The following is a 19,564-nucleotide window of genomic DNA, read 5'->3' on the forward strand; positions in this document are numbered from 1 at the left end:
CTTCCAGGAAGGCTCTTATCTCAGAGGGGTAAAGCTTTTCTGTTTTTTTCTAAAACAGCTATAAAATAAGAGTAGTATTTCCTGCCTTCCTCAAGACCTGGTAGTATAGTTGATTGCTGAGATACTTAAAAAGATCTATATGGTTCTGTAGAATAAAGGACAAGTAAAGCATTATTATATTTGAACATTTTTTCCCCTAATGAACTCTTCAGATTTTGGGGGTTTGGTATCATTCCAACTATTATAAATTAGGAAGAAATGTGTGTTTTCTCCCAAAGGGCAGTTGAACTTTGTTCAGAATGCTTAAGAAAACATCCGGTGGGATGTTTGCTGATGGAGCTATGTCAACTCATCTTCAAGATTCCCCTCTAGAACAGTACAACAGTTTTGAGTGCAAATGCCATGAATATTTTATTATCACTGAGATCTCATCTCCTAGTGGTCACAGAGCTGTTCTAAACAGCTACTACTGGAAGCCTGGACATGTTGTTTATTCAAGAACAAAGTGAAGGTTAAACGATAACATAAAATTTTAAGAGTTAGCATTAGTCACAGGAACAAAACACTAGAGACATTTTTAGCCAACGAGAAATGTGTGTGTGTGTGTGTGTGTGTGTGTTTAATTATTCTCCATTGAGAAGCATTTAAACATTAAACAGTCAACAAATAAAAATATCTAAGAAGATCTTTACAAGAGCTGAGCCATAGAATATTACAGTATTCACTGGATGAGATGGTTTGACCCTGAGACTCTGTCTCCTGCTCCTTACGTATTGCCCCCTCCAGGACTGCAGCAAGCAGGCATCCTTCTGATTGAGAGATTCAGAGACAGGAACAAAAGTCATGAATGTGTGACTCTACAGAGAGAGGAATTTAAAAGAAGATTACTCAGATAGTTCTTCTGTTCTTTTGATCTCTTAATCAAATTATATTTAAAAAGTCAAAGTTTCAGGCATTCTAGAAACAGTCTTGATTTATTTTTCTGGACTTAATTCCTTTTAGAAAATATGGTTGAGTGCTCACTATAAGCAAATCTCCAAATGGAGGCTGACTACAGTCTTAAAGTATAACAATAACTGACTGTAAATCTGAAAAATTTAGTGTAAATCAGAAAATTGAGATGATTCATTTATTCATACTATGTGCTCAGCACTGGGCTGTGTACTGGGGGATGTAGTCATCACACACATGGAACTCACAATATAGTGGGATGAGTTGTTTTTACAGCCACATATATCATCACACAAACGTGATGATAATTAATAACTACATACGCTATGCCAGCGTGCTACAATAAAGAGCATGCCGCTGGGGTACCCTGAACATACCACACACACACACCACACACACACACACACACACATATATGTCTATGTCTTAGTGGCTGGAAATGTTTCTTTTCTTTTGTTCCTGTGCCTAACCCTAACTCCTTATAATTTTATGTTATCCTTTAACCTTTGCTTTGTTCTTGAATAAACATGTACAAGCTTCCAACAGAAGCTGGTTAGAACGGCTCTATGGCCACTAGGAGGTGAGATCTCAGTGATTAACAAAAAACTGTTCTTGGCATTTGGACTCATAACTGTTGTACTGTTCCAGAGGAGGAATCTTGAAGGTGAGTTGACCTAGATCCATCAGCATGAAGGCATTTCTGGCCATTAGAAATGCAGAATGGCTGTGTAGTATTTCAAGGTGCATATATACCACATTTTCTTTATCCAATCCATGGTTGATGGATACTTAGTTTGATTCCATGACTGGATCCAAAGATAAATGGAAGTTAGCTTGGCAAGGGATTGAAGGTAAAGGATGTATGAAGACAGTTCCAGGCATTTAAATATTTTCCAAAATTCAAAACCACAACAGACTTTATGTTTCAGGAGAGTTTTAAAAATATATTCACTAGTGTCACTCGTCCTCACAAACCAAACTGAACATACTCTAGGCTGAGAGAGACTGATGGCAGAATCACTAAGCAGTGGCTCCATCTCTGGTCTAACCACACCTTTAGACAAGGTAAGCCTCCTGTTACGTGGAGTGATAAGTGAAGTTTTGTAAGACCAGGTGAGCTCAAATATTATGACATATTGTTTTCTTTCCATTCCACACTTTTATTTTTCATTTTGTTTTATATTCAAGAAATACTGTATGCAAGTTTGCTACATGGGTGTATTGTGTAATGGTGGGGATTGAACTTCCAGTGTATCCATCACCCAAATATTGAACATTATACTCAAATGGTAATTTTCACCTCTTCCTCCTTTTAGAATTCCCATTGTCTATTATTTACATTTTTATGTCCATGTGTACTCTTTGTTTAGCTCTAACTTATAAGTGAGAACATGCAGCATTTGATTTTCTGTTTCTGCATTAGTCACTTAGGATAATGGCCTCCAGCTCCATTTATGCTACTTCAAAGAACAAAGGACATGATTTCATTCTTTTCATTATATAAAAGACAACTGAACTTGTATGTTTATTGCAGCACTATTCACAACAGCAAAGTCATGAAACCAACCTAACTGTCCATCACTGATTGACTGGATAAAGAAGATGTGGTATATATGCACCATGGAAAACTTTGAAACCATCCTGCATTTCTAATGGCCAGAAATTCCTGTCATTAATTTCATTCCTTTAGATTACACAACTTCAATAAAGGTAGGGCGTTTTCCTCTATAAAGCCATTTGTCATGACTTTTCAAGACCTTGCATGATCTGGCACTTGTCTCCTCTCAGCCTCAACTCCCCCTCATGTTTCTTTCCCACATCCTCAGTATAGCCCTGCCACTCTAGCCTCTCTGTTCATCTAATATACCATGTTCCTGCCTACCTCAGTCTTCACAGATACTCTTCCCTTCCCCTGATGTGCTCTTCATTCCCTTCTTTTTCTCAGTAATTGCTCTTTTTAATGTAGGTCACAATACATTTCTCAACCATATTTCCTTCAGGAAGGCTTTCCCTGACCCTCTAGGCCAGCCTACTTTCTCAGTCCATACTGTTTTAGCAGCCTGTACTTACATCATTTATCACAGTTGAAATAATTAAGAAATTGATTAATTAGCTAGTCATTTGAAGTTTATCTTCCTTGCTAGAATAAATACTAAACTTTACAGAAGCAAGGTTATATCTGTTTTACTCCTGACCCTTTTTGCAATGACTAGCACATCCTAGACGCTATTGAAAGAAGAAGGGAAGACAAAGAGGGAATGAAAAGAGAAAGACAGAAAAAACACATGTGGCCCAACAAGTTTGCCCACTACCTCACTTCAAAAACTACTCATCATTCCAAGTAGCAAAAATGGGGCTGGTTCCAACCTAGGACATGTGACACAAGCCTATCCATACCCCTGGTCACCATGATTTATTCAGGGTTGTGCATATGACTCAATTGGGCCAGTTCATCTTCTTTCCCAGATTTCTTATCACAGAGCTTTTGGAAGAGATGCTATTATTTCCTCTGAAATCACAAGGTTAAAAGAAAATGCAAATGAAAAGTTATACAGTTGTTTTCATTTGCCACATGGAAGAAGCAGTCAGTTACAGAAAACAATCACACCAAAACTCAAAATGTAGCACATGGAGACATGGAACTGAAATAGTGTGGACACAGACAGCGAGAGCAAAATAGTAGGCTCTATAACATCCCTTGACCTCTAGTCCAGCCACATTTGAAGGCTTGGCTCCCTACACACAGATTTTCAGTCATACAAATTGATATGGTTTGGATCTGTGTCCCCACCCAAATCTTATGTTGAATTGTAATTTCCAGTGTTGGAGTTGGGGCCTGGTGGAAGGCAATTGGATCATGGAAGTGGATTTTCCCCTTGGTGCTGCTCTCATGATAGTGAGTGAGTATTCATGAGATCTGGTTGATTAAAAGTATGTGACACCTCCCACCTCTTTTTCTTCCTTCTGCTCCAGCAATGTAAGATGTGCCTGCTTCCCCTTTGCTTTCTGCCATGACTCTGAGTTTCCTGAGGCTTCCTCAGATGCCAGGCAGATGGTCAGCATCATGCTTCCTATACAGCCTGCAGAACTGTGAGCCAATTAAACTTCTTTTCTTTACAAATTACCCAGTCTTGTGTATTACTTTAGAGCAGTGTGAGAATTGACTAAAACACAAATCAATTCATTTGTTTTAGATTTAAGTAGGTTTCTGTAGCTGTTTCTCAGGTGGGTTCCTGTTACTTGGAAAAAGAAAACAACTTATGCCTGTAATCCCAGCTCTTTCGGAGGCCCAGATAGGAGGATCACTTGAGGTGAGGAGTTTGAGATAAGCTGGGACAACATAGAGACACCCTGTTTCTACCAAAAGAAGAAGTGAGGGAGTTCTAATAAGAACAAAAAGAAGCAAGCAAACAGACAGCTGCAGAAGTGAGTGGTCTGCTTAAACAAAAATTAAATCCTTCTCTCAGTATAAATTAATATTTTTGTTTAGTCTATTCTCATGCTGCTAATATAGACATACCTGAGGAAGGGTAATTTATAAAGGAAAAAGGTTTACCTGACTCACAGTTCAGCATGGGTGGGAAGGCCTTAAGAAACTTACAATCATGGTGGAAAAAGAAGCAAAATGTCCTCTTCACATGGCAGCATCAAGAGAAGAATGAGAGCTGAGCTAAGGGGGAAGCCCCTTATAAAACCATCAGATCTTATGAGGACTCACTCACTATCAGAAGAACAGCATATAATTGTGCCCCCACAATTATATTACATCTCACTGAGTCCCTCCCAGGAAAACATGGGAATTATGGGAACTACAATTCAAGATGAGATTTGTGTGAGGACACAGCCAAACCATATCGATTTTGTTCTTACAACATCCCAAGTGCCAAGAGCAGCACACAGCATATGAGAGGCACCTAGTAAATATCTGTGACTGGCTGATAAATGGATGAATGGCCTAACAGTAGCCATGAGTATTTTCAAAGTCATAAACAAAGGAAAGAAATTGAGAGAATATAATTTCAACATGAGATACAGAGTTCTTGGCTAGCAGATGAGAAGTTCAACCTGAATAACTATCATGGGCAAACTATGCATCAATTATTAAGCAATAAATCTGTACTAAACTGGGACACAGAAGATGCAGCTTGCATCTCAGTCCTATTCACTACTGGAGAGTTGTTGCTGAAGAAAAAAAATTAAAGGACACAGAATTCAATTAGTAAAGAAAATGCATGAATCTAATCAAGCTTTTGTTGAAAACACACACACATACACACCAGAAGTAGGGTATAAGGTCAGAAATAGATTGCAATTTCAATTGAACACAATGGGTTTGATGATGCCCCATGGGCAGTACTAAAATAATTGTTCCAACCTTCCAACTGTCATTCTAGGAGAACCATATGGAAACGTTTTACTCTCAGGTGCCACGTTCTAGACTCTGATCCCTAACTGAGAAGTAGCTATATTATGGCCCTGAGTTTATGGATTGACAACCTAAATATGTCTCAGATAGTAACTCTCCTCCATGCAGCTGGGCAGTTAAACTCTAGGAAGACTTAGAAAAAAAATAAAATTAATACAATGTTGAATATGAGTGGTGAGAGAGGGCATCCTTGTCTTGTGCTGGTTTTCAAAGGGAAAGCTTCCAGCTTTTGCCCATTCAGTATGATATTGGATGTGGGTTTGTCATAAATAGCTCTTATTATTTTGAGACACATTCCATCAATACCCAGTTTATTGAGTGTTTTTAGCATGAAGGAGTGTTGAATTTTATTGAAGGCCTTTTCTGCATCTATTGAGATAATCATGTGGTTTTTGTCATTGGTTCTGTTCATGTGATGGATTACATTTAGTGATTTGCATATGTTGAACCAGCCTTGTATCCCAGGGATGAAGCTGACTTGATCGTGGTGGATAAGCTTTGTGATGTGCTGCTGGATTTGGTTTGTCATTATTTTATTGAGGATTTTCACATCAATGTCCATCATGGATACTGGCCTGAAATTTTCTTTTTTTGTTGTGTCTCTTCCAGGTTTTGGTATCAGGATGTTGCTGGCCTCCTAAAATGAGTTAGGAAGGAGTCCCTCTTTTTCTATTATTTGGAATAGTTTTAGAAAGAATGGTGCCAGCTCCTCCTTGTACCTATGGTAGAATTTGGCTGTGAATCTGTCTGGTCCTGGGCTTTTTTTGATTGGTATGCTATTAATTACTGCATATATTTCAGAACTTTTTATTGGTCTATTCAGGGATTCCACTTATTTCTGGGTTAGCCTTGGGAGAATATATGTTTCCAGTAATTTATCCATTTCTTCTATGTTTTCTAGTTTATTTGCATAAAGGTGTTTATAGTATTCTCTGATAGTAGTTTATATTTCAATGGGATCAGTGGTGATATCCCCTTTGTCATTTTTTATTGTGTCCATTTGATTCTTTTGTCTTTTCTTCTTTATTAGTCTGGCTAGCAGTCTATTTTGTTACTCTTTTCAAAAAACCAGCTCCTGGATTCATTGATTTTTTAAAGGGCTTTTCATGTCTTTATCTCCTTCAGTTCTGCTCTGATCTTGGTTATTTCTTGTCTTCTGCTAGCTTTTGAACTTGTTTGCTCTTGCTTCTCTAGTTCTTTTAATTGTAATGTTAGGGTGTTGATTTTAGATCTTTCCTGCTTTCTCCTGTGGGCATTTGGTGCTATAAATTTCCCTCTAAACATTGCTTTAGCTGTGTCCCAGAGATCCTGGTATGTTGTGTCTTTGTTCTCACTGGTTTCAAAGAACTTATTTATTTCCACCTTAATTTCATTATTTAGTCAGTAGTCATTCAGAAGAAGGTTGTTCAGTTTCCATGTAGTTGTGCAGTTTTGAGTGATTTTCTCTGAGTTCTAATTTGACTGCACTGTGGTCTGAGAGATTGTTTGTTACGACTTCCATTCTTTTGAATTTGCTAAGGAATATTTTACTTCCAGTTATGTATCCCAGAACTTAAAGTATAATAAAAAAAACATAAAAAAAGAAATTCTGACTAGATCAAGAAAAAAATCAAATTAAATCTTTAGTATTAAAACATCATATTAAATTCAGAATAATCTGTTTGCTATTTATCTTATTTGTAATATTTAAGATAATCTGATATAATGATTTTGTAACTTTTAAGTCAAAGTTATTAGAGAATTTAAGTTAGTCAAGAGTACTACAATGTCTAAGAGAACTTGATTTACTATACTGATGAGTTAGATATACTAAGTTAATAAGAGTCCTGATACTTATTAGCTATATGACTTTCAGCAAGTTACTCAACACCTCAATGTCTTAGTTTTCTCATCTGTAAAAGAGAAATAAGAATAATTAGCCAATTAATGGGAATCTTGTGTGAATTACATAAATTAATATTAATATATGTATAAAACTTACAAAACTATCTGGCATAGAGTAAGCACTAAACAAACGTTAGCTGTAAGGGTTTAGAAAAGTTTTGCAACTTAAGGTTACAAGTCTACTCTATCATACATTTGGATCATTTAAGAAAATCAAATTATTAAATTCATAAGTGCAGATAAAATACTTAGAGAAATTTAACAAAATCGTAAATGCCATTGATTATTTAAGATGTTTTAGTCTATTCAGCCTGAGTTCATGGATTGCTGTTGTGATACATATAAAAGTGATTTTGTTTTTACATCCTAAATAGCAGATATATTGATAGAATAGATATCAAGAACTGTATGTTAAATTGAAAGGCTGAAAGAAAATTATGTTTTAAACCTTTTTGTAATTTAGTATATTGAATATTAATTGAGATCCCAAATAACTATAAAGAGTTACTCTGCCCATCAAAAGTTATTTCTGGCTGAGATGGCTTACACCTGTAATCTCAGCACTTTGGGAGGCCAAGGTGGGCGGATCGCTTTGAGTCCAGGAATTTGGGACCAGCCTTGGCAAAATGGTGAAACGTTATCTCAAAAATACGAAAATTAGCCAGGTGTGGTGGTGCTCACTTTTAATCCCAACTACTTGGGAGGCTGAGACATGAGAATCACTTGAATCTGGAAGGTGGAGGCTCCAATGAGCCCAGATCACACTACTGCCCTCCAGCCTGGGCAACAAAGTGAGACTCTGTCTCAAAGAAAAAAAAGTTATTTTTGCTCCCAATATTAAAATAAAATTTACCTTGACAAATACCAGTGTCTTTTAGTACAAAAGTGAAATAGAATCTTATATGTAAAAATTTCTTTAACTATTTTCCAGTGTGTGTTAAGAAACTACCTATACTATGTGTCACTTTAAGAGTCACAGTGCTTGTTAGCCTGTTGGTAAACCTGTTTAAATGTATCCAATCTGGATTTTCCAACAGCCACAGAACAATTTTATTTTTGTACATCTATTATCTTTCTTGTGTAACACTTTTAGGACTTTAAACTCTAGGCTGACAATAAATTTATAAATCAGTAGCTTCGGTGTGTCTGAGATGCTAACTCTCCTCTCACATAAAAGTCAAGAGGGCAGGTGCCTGGAGGGCTGACAGGGAGACCCAGAAGAAGGTGGAAGAGAAATCTGCTCACGAAGGGGAAAGGTAAAGGGACACAGTAACCCTGGGACACCCTGGGTTTAGGAGCTCCTTATCAGGCCATTCCTCCCTGATTTGTTTTCCTGTCGAAATTCCCATGGACAACAAGATGATAGAGATTCATTCCTCCTCAACCTTTCCTTCCAATTTCTGTTACTCCTGGGAAAAAAATTGTAAAATAGTTTATTGATAGTTTTTTTTTAATTGGTGGTTTCAGTGGTGTGTCATTTCAATGGCTGATGTATGGAACTGGCAAAAATTTGCCTGACACGGCAAAACCCTGAGGCACATGAGTCAGACTACCACAGCAGAATCTGGGGATGTCTTTCCCCGACTTCCTCCATGTTTTTCCAATGTTCATACATTCTTACCCAGGATATTCCTTTTCTGGTGTTCATTGGCTCCACCAGCATTTGGCTGATGCCCCCCTCAAGTGCATGCTAGTTATGCTAGCATAGGACCTGAAGCCCTTTGTTCCTCAAATCTTAAGTATGTCCAAAGAAAAGAAGATTTTTTTTATTTGCTTGAAGTCCCCAGTCCATTTTTTTTCCAGGTGTCTTTTACTTTCCCACACCTGAAAGTTGTCACTGTCATCTTCCCGTGGAAGCTTTCTCCTCCAGCCAATCTCTACTCTTTATCGTAGGGACCCTCCCATGATATGAAGCTGCAGGTATGCTGTTTTCTGAAGCACTATATTTTCCATAAAAGTTTGGCCCTAGCTTGTATTTACCAAATAAAATTATGGTTCTTTTTTTACTTTATGTGTATGTGCATGTGTGTGTGTGTGTTTGTTCTTTGAAATTGCTCTAATTACTTGTTGCTCTGATTTTGGTTTGGTTGAGGTTAGTCAGAGGAAATACATGACCCAAAAAAGGACTGTCTGAAGAATCTTCATTTCCTGTCCTTTTTTTTAAGGTATTGAAAAAAAAATAGATGAGATTCAGTTGCAAAATCTCAGAAATGAGAGGCAGTCAGGATATTCAGTGGAGAACTACACTTTAGAAATTGAATAGAGCTTCCATAATCTAAACAAAACTTCTGCTTTGAGTAATTGTTTAAAGTTACCTTAAAGATAACCTTAATAACAGTCAATGTATGTCCTCAGATTTACATATTTAACACATATAAACACATACAAATATTTATAACACATATAAAAACAAAATATATACCCCTGGATAAAATTATGCTGGGCTTCAAGCAATCTAGGAGATAAAACATTTGTATTAACATCTGCAACTGACCTGCTTCGACTCAATCACATATGCTCAATGGAGGTGATATCAACCCCAATAGGGCCAAAATTGGTTCTTGAGAGGTGAAAATAATCTTACCTATTACAATGGTTTGCAGTTGCATATAAATAGATATATCTATTAAAATTTCATGGGGAGTAGGAGAAGTGATTAGGAAAAAATGCGCATTGGCAAGAGAATGATAATGAAATAAAGTTGAGAAACAGTAATCTAAACTGAGATGGTGATGAATTGGTTAGAATTATTGAAAGTTAATTTTTCTAATATTTATCAGTCCTTGTTCTGGAATGTATGCTTTGCAAACAGAATCCGCTGACTGTGTGGATCTTTCTGCTTTGGTGCTGAAGAATTGTGTCATTTCTCATAGCCATGCAACTTTTGGTGTTCCTTAGATGACATGTTGGGAGAAGGCTATATATGTGAAATTTAAAATGACATTTTCTAATGGCTCATTTGACTGAACCAAAATCGATTTTTGTATTGGCCTAAGAAAACCTTAAATGAGGCTGGGCGTGGTGGCTCACACCTGTAATCCCAGCACTTTGGGAGGCGGGTGGATCATGAGGTCAGGAGATCGAGACCATCCTGGCTAACACGGTGAAACCCCGTCTCTACTAAGAAATACAAACAATAAGCCAGGCATGGTGGCGGGTGCCTGTAGTACCAGCTACTCGGGAGGCTGAGGCAGGAGAATGGCATGAACCCAGGAGGTGGAGCTTGCAGTGAGCCAATATCGTGCCACTGCACTCCAGTCTAGGTGACAGAGTGAGACTCCATCTCAAAAAAAAAAAAAAAGAATAAAGAAAAACGGATAAAAAAGGAAAACCCTAAATGATTGGACTGCATTGCCATATGTCACCACTCATAATTTGTAATTACTTGCAATTTGCAAGACTTATAATTTCCATACCTACTCAATCTTCAAGAGCCAAATCAAGTACTACTCTTTTGTTGAAGTCTAAATAGAGCTTCAAGGTCCACAGAGTAATTATTCCTTCTTCCAAGCTGGCAGTACTGAGTATATATGTCAATTATGATACTAACCACACTGAATTATAATTATTTGTTTCTGTGTTCATCTCCCCACCTACACTGAGAGCTCCTGGTGACTGGAGAGCAATGTCTTTACCATTTCTACATTCCTAGACCCTAAATGCTAACCAGCAGATGGGGATGTGGTGCACAATTTACCAGTTGTCCAAATCAGAAACCCAGGAAGTCTAACTTGCTGCACCCCAGTCTTCACCCCATGTTGATCTCTTTTCTACCTCTTTAATATCTATTCGATTCTTCTTCAACTTCTAGGGTGAAAGGAACGGCTTCATAAAAGTATATCCCTTCACTGGTTGAAGTGTTAAATTTGCTGTAGTGCAAAGACATGGTTTGTTTTTTCAAACTCTGCTGTGGGGAGAGGGTGGTGGCAGTTGCAGTGCTGTAGCTTGGTAAAGTTTGGAAAGTAATGTTTGGAAATACAAGGATTTCAGAATCAAATGGCAGCCATTTTTATTTTACACAGGAAGAGAGAAAGCAGGAGAAGAGAAGACTGCTAAAGCTGAACTGCTTTTGTAGTAATAAAGGATATTTTTAAACTGAAGAGACCTCTCAATAAAACACATAACATTACACACACACACAAATTATACAATAGGCTAATGTTGTTATATACTTACCTCTATTTTTATGAAAAAGTAGTTTAAACTGAATATAGTTCCTAAAAGTCCTTTTCCTGTTTTTAAATGATTATAAACATTCCCTGATAGCCATACTGCTTTATCACACATTATTTAATGACTCTATCCCATTCTATTCTAGTCCATATGAGGAACCTTGCATTGTGCAACATAGTATTTTTCAAATTTATCATTATATATACTACTTTGAAGGACAACTGTGTGCATTACTCTTAATATACATCATTGAAATTTTTTCCCAAAACATTCCAGAGTCAAATTGCTGAGTCATGAATGGTAAGCATTTTTAAGTTTTTTCATGGGTACTACCGCATTTCCCTCCAGGATGGTTGCATTGATTCACACGCAAAATATATTAAAGACAATATTTTAAAACCACAACATGACCCACCTTCACAGCATAGCATAGATGTGGGCTTCTAGGCTAGACCACAGCAGATAGAATGACTTGCTCTGTGGCAATAAGGAAAGCTCTCTTCCTGGAAAAGTTTGAGGCAAAGTTACAGAGTCACTAATAGCAACAGCCTTGATTTAGGGTTCAAACCACAAACAAGCATTAATTCCTATATTACATGCTGGTCATGCCAACACATTTTCTTAAAATTTTCCAATAAGGTTAGTAGTATCACTTTCAGGAATATGTTTGAATCCTATAGGACAAGATAGGCACAGCAGAGAAGGAAATAAACAAAAATACACATAAAGCCTTCCAAATAGACTCTGACTTAAGATTCTAAAAGGAAATCACAAATTATGCCTGCCTCTGTAGATGGTCTCTGCATTTACATGTCAAATAAAGTTTAATGCCACACTGTGGAAACATTTAGGGACCTAATATTAGTCTTGTCAGCCATTTTTCCCTCAGAAATGACATACAAAGACAATAGAAGCCTTGGACTTTATAGTGTCACTTCTTTCCAGTGCCCAAAGCATTTCACATAAGTGACGAATACAATCATTTTTTAATACTGGATAGTGCTGCTTTTATCTCCATAGTATAATTACAGCTGCCTCTTAACATATCTTATCCTGATAAACAGAAACATGTTTTCTAATTCCTTGTCTGCTCTCACTATTGACAATGAGAGAATATCCAAATGGAGAAAATGTTCAAAAGCAGAGATCCAACTTATACAAGAATTAATGTCATCATCAACTCATGGCCCAGGGGTCCTTGCACAGACATGGCATTCTAATAGAAAATGGGTGATGTGACACTGTTGAAGGTAACTGGACCTCAAGCGACAGAATCCGTCAGGCCAGTCATTCTGTCCAACTCAATTTATAGACAAAACCCATAAAACTTTACAGTCAGGAAAGAAACCTTCAAAGAGTTTCATCTCTTCAAAGGATCAATTTTCATAATTAAGCCCACAATTTAAGGCAGCAAAATACATTTAGTGGGAATGTGGCCTGGTGATTACCTGTACAAAATAAGCAGCTCTCAACACAAAAAAAGAATTTGCACATGCACACTTCTGTTTGTATAAGCAATCTTCTACTTTGCACATGAGACCATATATTGTACAGACACGGCTCCTTAAAATGTTCTGGAGCCACTGTGATTTAGCTGGTTGGTATTCACCTAAAGTCAGTAATTAGAGTACAAGTGCTGACCTAGGGGCAAATTCAAGTTCTTTACCATTTTACGGCTAAATACGTGTATTTAAAAAAAAAAAAAAGTAATTTAAAAATTGATAGGTTTATAGTTAAAGTATTAGAGGAGAAATACTAAAAAATCTAACCTCCCTAACAGTAAGTTTACCTATGACTTGATTTGTTTTAAGTTCCCAACTTACAAACAGACCGTGCTCAGGTAACCTAAATCTGTCAACAATTGCTCCTTCTTACCCTGCTTCTGAAATACTTACTAAAAGGATTGCTAGGAACACCTACCAAATGCTTACAGGAAATTTGTTGGTTCAAAACTGAAAGAAAAGAAGAAACTGAAAAGCAGAAATCATGAAGAGTGGCTAATTTCAAAAAAATGATTATTGGAAAAACCAGGCTCGCTATGTGCATGTTGAACAGAGCTTTCCTCATTCTACACAGGGCACTGGAATGATTTTATCCTTTCATTTTGTCACATCCCTTTGCAATTAAAAAAATAGAGATATATTTTTATAAACCTTCTTCATGTGCAAAGGGCTCTGCAAACTTCTATTCTTTAAAAACCCCCACATTTTTGTAAGGGCTACATAAGATAAAATAAATTAAAATGCTTTTTAACCTTTGAGGTAGTTTATAAATGTACAATCTCCTCTACTATCACCTAGCAAATCTAAATGATTCCTTTGCCCCCTTTTCACCATGTGAGAACTTGATGTCTTACACATAAAAACTGCTTTAAGAGTTGCCCGGACTTAAAATTAATAACTTTATCTCCTTGCTGAAATGTGGCAACATATATGCCAAGCGTGCATATACAAAGTATACTTTTAAAAATGTCCATGGAAATAAAGACTGATTAAAAGACCCAGTATATCCATGTAATTTTAGATTAACAACCTAAGCAATAGTAAATTGGGAGCAGAAGGAACGGTGCAAGGGTATAATAAGTCTTTCTAAAACTTCAAATGGCTTTACAATAAGGAGGATGGTATATTTTCTTAGAAAACAATTTTATTTAATAGTTTCTTCAAGTTCTAGTGACAGATATGATTATTGCCAAAGCAGATTAAAAAATGATAAATGAGAAAAGGCAAAGATAATAGCTAACAGAACAGGGTACTAAAATTTATCATCAGTAATAAGTATGCTCATGAATCAAGACGTTAATGCTCTATATCATATAGAAAACAAATGGTGTGACTTACTATTAATTCTGACACAAAGCAAGAGGATTTCATGCATCTTCCCAAGATATTTCTAATACACTTTTTTCTAAGTAGCTGAAAAAAATCATATGATGAGTGGTTGAAGCAATGGGGACTTTTTTTTTTTTTTTTTTTTTGCCTGAGGAAAATAAATATCCAAGGGGTAGCCTAAGAGCATCAAGAAGGAACAACAGTAACAAAAACCTGCTCTCAATTCAGAAGGCAGAAAATGATAGAAAGTACAGAAAGACAGACTTGAGTAGATCAACATAATCTGAGAAAGAACATTTAACAGCTACAGTCAACTAACAGTGAAATTGATTCCTTATAAAGGTGGGTGTGTTTCTTGTCACAGATGTTCTGTGGAGTTTCAGCAGAGTTGGGCTGACTTTTTCATGGAAGTTGTATAACAGCATCTTATTTATAACTTTCTTCAAATTTATTGAATATCTATGATACACCAAGCATTTTGAATTGTTAGAACCATGTGTTACTAGAAAGGGAAATTTATTTTGCATGGTACCTGCCACTGATAAATGCCACATCCTACCTGTTTTGTGAAAGGTGGTCAAGCCTGAAATCAGGCTTGACTTCCACTAACCCTAAACTCTTGCCAGTCCTGGGAATGCAAGGCTGCCAATCCAATATGTGGCAGATCAAGACCTGCCTTTGTAGCCACAATATGATGGATGTCAAGGAACTGACAATTTGATGAGCTAACATTCTGGCTGAATGATTATCTCACGAACATGCTGTGTGTCTGGTCAGAGCTCTGTTTACTCAACAATACACAACTGTTTTCTTGCTTTGTACAATGAAACCACACAAATCAATGAAACTATTTTAGTATGCACAAATGTTATGTAACACAATGCCATGCAAAACGAAGACTGACCGTACTACTATGCTTTATGACAGACACTTCTGGGCTCCACCTGTGTTGTATATGACCTCTTCTTTCCGAATTATCTTTGGTATCACCTGTTATAGAATCCTATCATTCCAGTGGCCATGTGTTTACCAGGAACAGTCTTGATTTATACATGTTATCCCTGTATAATAATTGATAGAGCCTATTTCACTCTCAAAGCAATCTCAATTTAAATGGTAAATTGTATTACCACCTACCTGTGACCCACTACATCCTACAGTAACTATATGTAGTCCTTGCTTTGCATGGTATTATTAGTGGGAAGTAACGCATGTCAGAACTATGTCCTTACTTTGTACAGTGAAACCAAACAAGATGATGAAACTATTTTGGTATGTACAAGTTTATTTAGACAGGCCATGCAAAGTGAAGACTGCCTGTAGTCTGATATAAAGACCCCTGTGCTTTGCATCAGACACTTCTGAAGCAATTATTTCTGGCAAATTGGAATTATGAGTCTACTCTAACCCTTACTCTAGATATTGTCCAAACATGTCAAACACTAAGGAGACTTTTGCAATTAGTATGCTAAATATTGTGCCGTATAACACAATTGACCTAGTATCCTAAACAAAAGAACTGGAGCCCCTGACCCAATATGGTTTTCTTGGTCCTCCATATAGCTAACAATACTAATTAGCTTACCCGTGTTAGGGAATCTGCATCTACAAAAAGCTGGCCCTTTAGAATACATACAAACTTCTCTGGATACACATCTAGGCCAATTTAGACTTCATGATGTCATAAGCTATACATAACATGAGTCTCATTAATAAACTGTTTTACTACATGAATTCCTGACGTGGGAAATATTTGATGTAGTCTATAACATATTTAGATGATATTCTAATACAGTATTCAGACTTTCTTGTACAAATCTTCAATCTACACAGATCTCAGTCATCACCATTTTTAAGCTAATTCCAAGTAATGCATTGTTTCTATTTGGGCAGTAGACTTCCTGGGCTTAATTCGTCAGATAAATATTATTTATTTTTTACCTTTTTGAGATAGGGTCTTGCTCATTCGCCCAGGCTGCAGTGTGGCGGTGTGATTATAGCTTACTGAAGCCTCAGACTCCTGTGCTAAAGCTATCCCCCCACCTCAGCCTCCTGAGTAGCTGGGACCTCAGGCACACACTACAATACCTGAAAAATTTTTTAAATTTTTGTGATAGATGGTCTCCCTATGTTGCCCAGGCTGGTCTTAAACTCCTGGGCTCAAGTAATCCTGCTTCAGCCTCCCAAAGTGTTGGAATTAATAGGCATGAGCCACCATGCCCAGCATTTGATTCTTTTTTCAGTATCTATATCTATCCTCTTGGTACATCAGGCTCCCTAGACTAACAGCACCAAAGTTTCTGAGGTTTCAACTAAACTCCAGATATTCCAAGTTCCACTTCTCCATTCTTTATGTTTCATTGATGAATTCCTTCAAAGGGGACCCCCACAAGTCACCATAGTGTTTGTAGGAGAAAAATGGGGAAACCCCAGTAGAAATAGTAGAGTACTTTATTCTAAGAAGACCCAAGTATCAACAGCTTTTACAAAAAGTTGGTCCCAGATATGGTAATGCATGCTCATAAAAGATCATTAAGTCTACATTCGCAGTTCAAGCATCCAATAATCCAGGTTTGGGGAAGGTCTGACAAATCCAGAAAATCTTCTAAGATGTGATGTGCCAGTCTTTTGGGATCAAGCAGGTCTGGGTTGAATTACTTCACTCTAGTTTGCCTAAAGCGCTTTCACATAGAAACCATTTAATGAGAAATATATCTAATTACTAAATCTAAAATACAACGCTTTTCCATGTGTCTCTACGCATTCTTGGATGTCTTAATTCTTTTTGTCATTTTTCACAGGCTTTTCAGGATTTTGTAAATCAATTTGGTTAAGTTTATATCCAACTTATTTTTTTTAAGTATTTATAATATTTACAGCATCTTAAAAGAAAAAGTGTTGTTTTGTTCCCTTGTAGGCATTCTTTCTTCTCTGCCTTTGGGAACTTAACAATGCACTACCCATATTAAGAAGGAAGCTTTGTACGCATTTTAATAGCTTTATTTTATTTTACTAATTTTGACTGCTTTAATGAATCCTTAAACACAAGGGACCCCAATTTTAAGCTAGCTAATCATTAAAACATTAAGTCAACAAACTGATATTAGGTAAAGAAGTGAGTTGGTTTGTTTGTTTAATTGGTTAGTTTTATTGTTTTTCCCCTTTCTTCCTCCATCTTTTCCTTTTTTTTCTTTTCTTATTTTTCTTTTCTTTTTTCATACCTGGGATCCAAAAAGATTTCTGCTTTGAAACCTATAATAGTAAATGGAAAGCAGAAGATTTTCCACTCACAGAAACTCCTGTTGAGGCTCAGAAACTGATACCCTGAAATATCAAACACCCTGAAATACAATGCTTTGACATGCGGAACTAAAGAAGCAACCTCAAGGTCTCTCTGACCTCCTGCCTACCCACCCTTGTCTCAACCCTCCATCTCTCCCAAAACATAGGATGAGGCTCTTCTCTGATGTCCCCTTATTTACTAGAAACACAAACAAAATTATTTTGAATCTCTTCCCTGAAATGTCATTAACCTGAGAAGATTAAAATTCCCCTTACAAAGCAAGAGACTGAAAATTAAATATCACACCTAGAATGTAAATGAACTTTGCCCCATACTACTGTCTGTTCTTAGATCCCACTCAATTCCCAAAGAGAATCATTTACAAACCATTTTATAGTCTTCAGGCCCATGGTTTTATGGCAACCTCCTCCTGGCACCCCATACACTCTTGCTTCTCCTCCAACTGAAGAGGGTACATAAGCATCAACCACCTGGCCTCTTCTTTGAGTTTTTAATATTTTGCATGACTCCTATGCACATAATACATTTGTTATGCTTTTGTCATTAACCTGTGTTTTGTTATAGGAGGATTGGCTGTGACTCGTTATGATTGGGAGGAAAGGGATTTCTCCCTTTCTGCCTCTAAATCCCCAATTTGCTGAAACTTCCCTACCACAGATTAGCTGAAGTCAGAATCACATAGGCAGGACTGATGCTCCTGTGTCATTGTGTATATCTATTCCAGTTGTCTATAACTGGTATCTTTTAAAATTGAGCTAGTAGGCCGGGCGCGGTGGCTCAAGCCTGTAATCCCAGCACTTTGGGAGGCCGAGACGGGCGGATCACGAGGTCAGGAGATCGAGACCATCCTGGCTAACACCGTGAAACCCCGTCTCTACTAAAAAATACAAAAAAAAAAAAAACTAGCCTGGCGAGGTGGCGGGCGCCTATAGTCCCAGCTACTGGGAGGCTGAGGCAGGAGATTGGCGTAAACCCGGGAGGCGGAGCTTGCAGTGAGCTGAGAGCCGGCCACTGCACTCCAGCCCGGGCGACAGAGCGAGACTCCGTCTCAAAAAAAAAAAAAAAAAAAAAAAAAAAAATTGAGCTAGCATCAGGTATGATTGGTTGATACTTATGTTGTGTTAAACTTCACTATACTTCTGCACTGAGAATAGATTATTATTATCTTAGCTTTCACGGCCACTAATTTGCCCATAACCCTGTACATTAGGGGTCCTCAACCCTCAGCTATGAACCTGTACCATTCTGTGGCCCGTTAGGAACTGAGCCGCACAGTAGGAGGTGAGTGGCGGGGAGCAAGCATTATCACCTGTGCTCTGCGCCCTGTCAGATCAGCAGAGGTATTAGATTCTCGTAAGAGTGTGAACCTCATTACGAACTATGCATGCAAGGGATCTAGGTTTCATGCTACTTACGACAATCTAATACCTGGTAATCTGAGGTGGAACATTTTCATCCCAAAACCATTCCCCCATTCTCAGCCCTCTACCCCCACCGCATCCCCCAGTCCATGAAGAAACCGTCTTCCACAAAACCAGTCCCTGGTGCCAGCAAAGTTGGGGACTGCTGCTATACATCATTACAACACTGAATGTGAGCTGAAAAATTGCCAGGCCAAACAGGGATATTATAACACATAATCCAATGCACCAACACGTAATACAATTGTAACTCGAGTACCCTATTTTTTCCTCAACAAATAAAATGTTATTTATTTACTTTTAACTTTTATTGTAAGTTCATGATACAAGTGCAGGTTTGTTACATAGGTAAACTTTGTCATGGGGGTTGTTATACAGATTATTTCATCACCCAGGTGTTAAGCCTAGTACCCATTAGTTATTTTTCCTGATCCTCTCCCTCTTTACACTCTCCATTCTTTGAAATATGTTCATTGTGTTCCCTCTGTGTGTCCATGTGTTCTCATCATTTAGCTCCCACTTGTAAGTGAGAACATGGGGTACTTGGATTTCTGTTCCTGTGTTAGTTTGCTAA

Source organism: Colobus angolensis, unplaced genomic scaffold, assembly GCF_000951035.1.
Source record: "Colobus angolensis palliatus isolate OR3802 unplaced genomic scaffold, Cang.pa_1.0 Scaffold121, whole genome shotgun sequence".
In the NCBI taxonomy this organism is placed as follows: Eukaryota; Metazoa; Chordata; class Mammalia; order Primates; family Cercopithecidae; genus Colobus; species Colobus angolensis.